The sequence below is a fragment of the Neophocaena asiaeorientalis genome, unplaced genomic scaffold (genome assembly GCF_003031525.2).
Source record: "Neophocaena asiaeorientalis asiaeorientalis breed wild unplaced genomic scaffold, Neophocaena_asiaeorientalis_V1.1 scaffold476, whole genome shotgun sequence".
In the NCBI taxonomy this organism is placed as follows: Eukaryota; Metazoa; Chordata; class Mammalia; order Artiodactyla; family Phocoenidae; genus Neophocaena; species Neophocaena asiaeorientalis.
The window spans coordinates 7,591,425-7,596,788 of NW_020172178.1; the positions used below are offsets into that span (position 1 = coordinate 7,591,425).

Below are 5,364 nucleotides of genomic sequence, written 5' to 3' on the forward strand. Positions count from 1 at the left end.
CAAGGGGAAGGCACCGTGGAGTTTATCCCTCCCGCCATGTTCCCTCTGCTTGTCAGCAACCACCTTTCCCCACACAGTGTGAAATTCCAAAAGCAAAGCTTTATTACGCCCATGCTGAGGCTCGACCCTCTGCCCAACACCCCCCATCCCCGCCCAGTGCTGGAATCTTCTCCTGAGACCTGCAGACGCCTCCAACTCAGTGTGTCCTCAAAGACCACAGCTGACCTCCTCTTCCCCAGGGCTCCCATCAAACTCAGAGGCCACATATCCCCTCCTCCCAGCCTCCCCCCGCCCAGTTCCCCTCCCTCCTCGGGTAGAGGCCCCTTCTGTTCCCAGAGTACGCTGATTGGATATCTCCTGTTAATCACTGGGTGTGAGTTTTGGAGTCAGACGTTAGCTCTGTGTTCCTAGGTAAATCACCTCTCTGAGCCTCAGTTTTCTCATCTATGAAATGGGAGTAATAAAAGTTCCTACCTCATTAAAAGGTGGGGTTGAATGATCTGCCCATTTCATAGATGATGAGATGGAGGCAGAGAGTTCAGGCAACTTGCCCAAGATCACACCCCTTGGCCATGGTAGAGTGACACAGAGGCTGCTGTGACACACAGAGCCACACAGACCCTGCTTTCCCTGAGCCTTCGCGTCTCCCACCAGCTCCTGAAGGTCTCGTCGAAGACAAGGGGCCTTTCCCACGAGCACACCTACCCCTCCCAGGGACCTGGCTGGGCTGGGGGGCTCCTGGAGGGCAGACACCATGCCTAACTCACTGTGCACCCCAGACCCCTCTGGGAGCCTGGCATGGACCAGGGCTTGGACTGGGGGCAGGGGGCGGGGCCCCAAAACAGTTCAGGAGGGCACTCTCACCACAAGACAGCCGGGTCCGTGGCGAGCCATCCCCGGAGAGCACACTGCTACCCTCGCCGCTTTACTGGCTGCCTCTGAGCCCTCAGCAATGCCGGGCAAGTGTCCCTGTCTGCTCTGAGCTCCTCCGCGCTGGCAGCCACGAGCCTCACGGCATTTAATTTGCACACAGCCCTGGGGTGTCTGCACCAGGGTGATCCCCGGATTCAGAGACCCAGGCTGGCTCGCCTCAGAAGCTGTATTGCTGGGATGCCGACCGGCACGGCCGCACCCACAGGCGCACGTTTCGGGCAGCTGGACTGTCACTTTTGTCTTCTGGACGTTGGGAGTCATAGCCGATTGGGTTTAACCACCAGGATGTTCAAGGCAAGATCTGTGATGGGTCCATGGCCCAGTGGGGGATGCTGAGGCTGCACTGGGTCCCCAGTGGGGGAGGGTCCTTCCTCTCGTTTGCACTTTTTCTTCTCACCTGTGGCACCCGTGCTATTCCATGGCTTCCTGCAAGAGGCTTGAAGTGCACTTCAGAACAAGGCCGGGTGGAAACAGACACGCACGCACGCACGTGCACAGCAGGCCCTGCCCGGCGTCAGTAACGTGAACACAGCACAGCCACGACGTCAGGCTCACCTCTCAGTCGAGGAAACTGAGACCTGGAGAAGCAGAGTGATTGGGGGGCGTCTGCTGGCCGGTTGCACCCCACCTTTTTCCAGAGAGGGTAAGAGATGGACAGGACAGACTGACCCCAAAGATGGCTCTCCAGCCAGCTTTAGGGCTCAGAGCAGGGTCTGCCCATCACACGAGTGGCCAAGCCTCCCACCGCCCCTCTAGCCCCAGGCAGGTCCCACAGCCACGGCCTCCCACACAGGCCCTTGGGCAAGAAGTCGGCCCGGCCTCCGCAGGGTCTGGCCGAACACTAGGCAGCGTGGAGGGTGCTCAGTTGGGTCTGAGCTCAGGGCAGAACAAGTCAGAGCCGGGCCGGGTTTGAGAGTTAGGGATGGGCCACAATGTGAGGTCCCAGGGCTGTGGCGGGAATGGGGCAGGTGAAAGATGGGCTGGGAGCAGATACTGAGGACCTGAGGCCACAGGCACCTTCTGGCCTCAAGTGGGGGTCTCATCAGCCCCAGAGCAGCATGCAGGGGCAGGGCCCAGAGGATTTCCTAGAACCTTCTGGAACCTTCTGGAATTGTGGAGGAAGAGCACAGGAAGGCATTGGAAAGCAGTCATCCAACCCCCTTGCAGTGCAGATGAGGCCAGAGGGAGGGACAGGACACAGCCAGATCACCAGCAGGCAGCCAGGGCCTCACCTCCAGGCCTTCCCCTCTCTTCGACCGGGAGCCCCGGGCCTCCCCCAGTCCTGGGATGCTGCCAACAGACCTGCTCCATCCAAGCTCTGGGGCCCCAGCAAGCTCTCCGGCCCTGGGTCCCAGGTGGCCAACCGCCCCAGGGCCCCACCGTCAGCTCCCGGGAGGGTGCCCGGCCGGGGTGTGTCACATGAAGAGGGATGGAGACCCTCTGTGTCAAGGACACCTCTAAGCCCAGACCGCTGAGGCCGCAGCCACCAACCCACCTGCAGGGCGTCCACCCTTCAGCCGAGCCAAGCTGGAGTGGAGAGAGGTCGGGTCAGAGGGGAGGTTTGGAAAGAAGAAATCACTCTTGAAGCAAAAGAAAAGGGTCAGCACATTTGGGGGACGGCCCGGGTACCCGTGGGAGGTCCTGCTTATCCCAGGAAGGGAAACCGATGGGCCAGCGGCCAGGGGACGGGTGGATTCGTCCCGGGGACTGCGTGCCCATGGCCCCCGTCCTCACTCTGCCGAGTCGCAGACACGCCCTACCTCGCTCACAGCTGCCTGCCAGCGTGCAAAAGGGCACGATGAAATATCTTGAAGTTCGCCCGAAACAAGTTTTCCATTAGTCCACACTGCACGCAGGTACTCATTTCACAAAGGTTTACTGGGCTCCTCCGGGGTGCTGGGTGCCGGTTAGTCACTGCAGAGAATCCCAGCAGGGCCTGAGTAGCGGCCGACACAGAAACTAGTGGTGAAACATGCCCGGGCTGAGGACGCGGCTGTGACCAAGGGAGAGGGCACAGGAGGGCGAGGAGGGAGGGTTCAGCTCCCCCAGTGGGGACGGGGCAGGCTGGACCCAGGTGGAGGTGAAGGCAGAGGAAGAGAAAAAATGGGTGTCGCCAGGGGAGGGAGGAGGGTAGAGGCAACAGCATGAGAGGAGGCTCAGAGGCAGGACAGGGCCTGGGATCTCCCAGAGCATCCGGAGGCCAGTGGAGGGGGCAGGGGAGACAGAGAGTCAGTAGCCAAGGAGGGCTGGGGCCCAGAAGGTCACTATGACGCTGGGCAAGGACACAGCCAGGACACAGCCGTCACTCTGCGACCCTCTTCGGCAGGTGTGCCGGCGCTGCCCCTTCTCCTCCCTAAAGCTCCAGGAGGCCCTCTGTAGGGTGGCCGGACCCGCCCCGTGGTAAGTCTCAGCGTCAACCTCCCTGGCGCTGGGAGCTGCTCTACCCATAGGGAGACAGAGGCCGTGCCCACCGCACTCCCACCCACCAAGCCCCACACGGGGCAGTGTGGCAGAAAGGTCGGAGACAAGCCTTCCCTGTGTGGGCACCCAGCCCCCGGAGTACAGTCTGGGAAGAGGGGAGGCCCTCCCCACCCCGCCCCGGATGTTCCAGGGCCCCAGCTGCCTGCCCCTCCCCCTAGCCCGTGTCCAAGTTGCTCCTGGACACCAAATGGACCCAGTCCAACTTGTCTTTCCCTTTCTTTCCCCTGCCCGCCCCCTGCTGGAGCTGCTGGAGGGCAGGCAGGAAGGAGGCCAGCCTGCCCAGCCCAGTGGCGTGGGCACAGCCCCAGCTCCAACTCTGGTCCCCCTGGGCCCGAGGCTCAGTGCTCCCAGAGTCCCAGGTAGGACTTGGCCTTGGGCCAGGACAGGTCAGGGCAGGATGGGCAGCTGGTAGGAAGGGCCCCGGGGAGGTGGGGAAGGGGGCAGGGGCTGCCTGGGAAGACAGAGGGAGGGAGGAGTGGGGCGGAGGCACAGAGCACTGGAGTGAGTCACCACACCAGGGTCTGTGTCCCAAACGCCAGTATCACCTGGACCTTGGGCCTGTCCTCACCTGCACTAGCGTCTGTGGGAGCCAGATGGTCTGAGCACCTTGTCCGATGTCCTGGAATCCCAAGGTGTGAGGTGTAGCCTGCCAGCCCAAGGAACAGAAGCACATCCACCGGAACAGCTGACGGCCCTGAGGGCAAAGCACTGCTGTCCTGAGCCTCCCTGGGGCCAGAGGGCTTGTCGGTTGGTGGTCTCGCTGGATGCCCGCAGAGGGTCCAGAGGGACCAGTCTTGCCTCTGCGCCAGCCCACGTCTTCCCCACGCACCACCACCACCGCTACATCCCAGGCGGCTCCGAAGGCTCTCCCAGCCCATGGTGGCTTTTTAATTTTCTGAGGCTAAATGTGGAAAGGGGGTAGGGGGGACTGCCCCATGCCCCTAGCCCAGTTCCTGTGTGGGTAGGAGCAGGGCACAGGTCCGAGACTGGCACCCCGAAGAAATCAAGGAAGCAGGGCTGGAGGGTCTGTGCAACGAAAGTTGGGGCTTCCTCGGCCCCTGCCCGGGAAGGGGCAACCTCGGGCCCCCAAAACGCCTCTCAGAGACCAGCCAAGCAGAAGACTTCTCTCCCTATTCCCCCCCACGCCTCCCCCGCAAAAAATAAGGCAAGGAACCGATTTGCCAACTCAGAGGTGCCCTGCGGGGGTGGGGAGCAGGCAGGGGGGACGCCACCCCCCCAGCCAGGTTTGGATCGGGGAGAATTCCCTAACCCACCTGAAGACCCCCCCTTACCCACGGTGGTGAGGGGCGGTGCGGGGCCGCTGAGAAGAGCGGGGAGGAGGCTGCCTTTCCTCTGGGTGGGAAGTTCCCCGGCTGCGCAGCCCCCAACGCCGCCACCCCAGGCAGCAGAGAAATCGCCTGGCTGGAAGAAAGAGCAAAGGGTCTACCTTCACGCCCCGGCGTTCCTTCCACTCGGGTCTTGACCTGCTGGAGCCACGATCCCAGGTGGGAGCTCGCGGGTCAGAGGGTCCCGCCAAGGCCGCGAAAACCGGAGGAGAGGACCTCTGCCCAAGATGGGCATCTCCCCCCGCGCCCGCTGGGGCCCGGTGAGTCCTAGGTTGGGGGCTCCTTGCCCCGAGGTTGACTCCTCCGGACTTGTGTCCTCGCCGCCGCCGCCGCCGAGAGCGGTGCCCTCGCCGGATACGGCCCAGCGAGCTCCCACCTCCGCCCGGGGCGCGAGCGCTGTCTCCGTCCCGGGAAGAAGTTAGGCGGCCGGTCCCCGGGGCGGGTGGCGCACGGGACGCAGGCGGCAGTGGCGCCGGACTCGGGCTCAGCCACCGCCGCCCCAGGCGAGTCCCCGCGACCGCGAGGGCGTCCCGGGAGGCTCGACTCCCCAGGGGTCCAAATCGCTCGCGACCGAGTCCAGGCCTCGCCCCGGGGGGCCTGGCGG

General features: G+C 63.5%; 1 long non-coding RNA gene across 1 annotated transcript in view; it reads right to left on the bottom strand.

Annotated features, from left to right (window-relative positions):
- Window positions 1-314: 314 nt before the first annotated feature.
- Window positions 315-5,364, bottom strand: part of LOC112409179 (uncharacterized) — a 5,712-nt gene continuing 662 nt past the window's right edge. Inside the window, exons 2-6 of the long non-coding RNA XR_003005113.1 lie at window positions 4,707-4,836; window positions 3,983-4,108; window positions 2,694-2,847; window positions 2,429-2,513; window positions 315-1,511 (exon numbers count right to left, since the gene is read on the bottom strand). This is a non-coding gene — a long non-coding RNA (uncharacterized LOC112409179). The remainder of the gene's footprint in view (window positions 1,512-2,428; window positions 2,514-2,693; window positions 2,848-3,982; window positions 4,109-4,706; window positions 4,837-5,364) is intronic.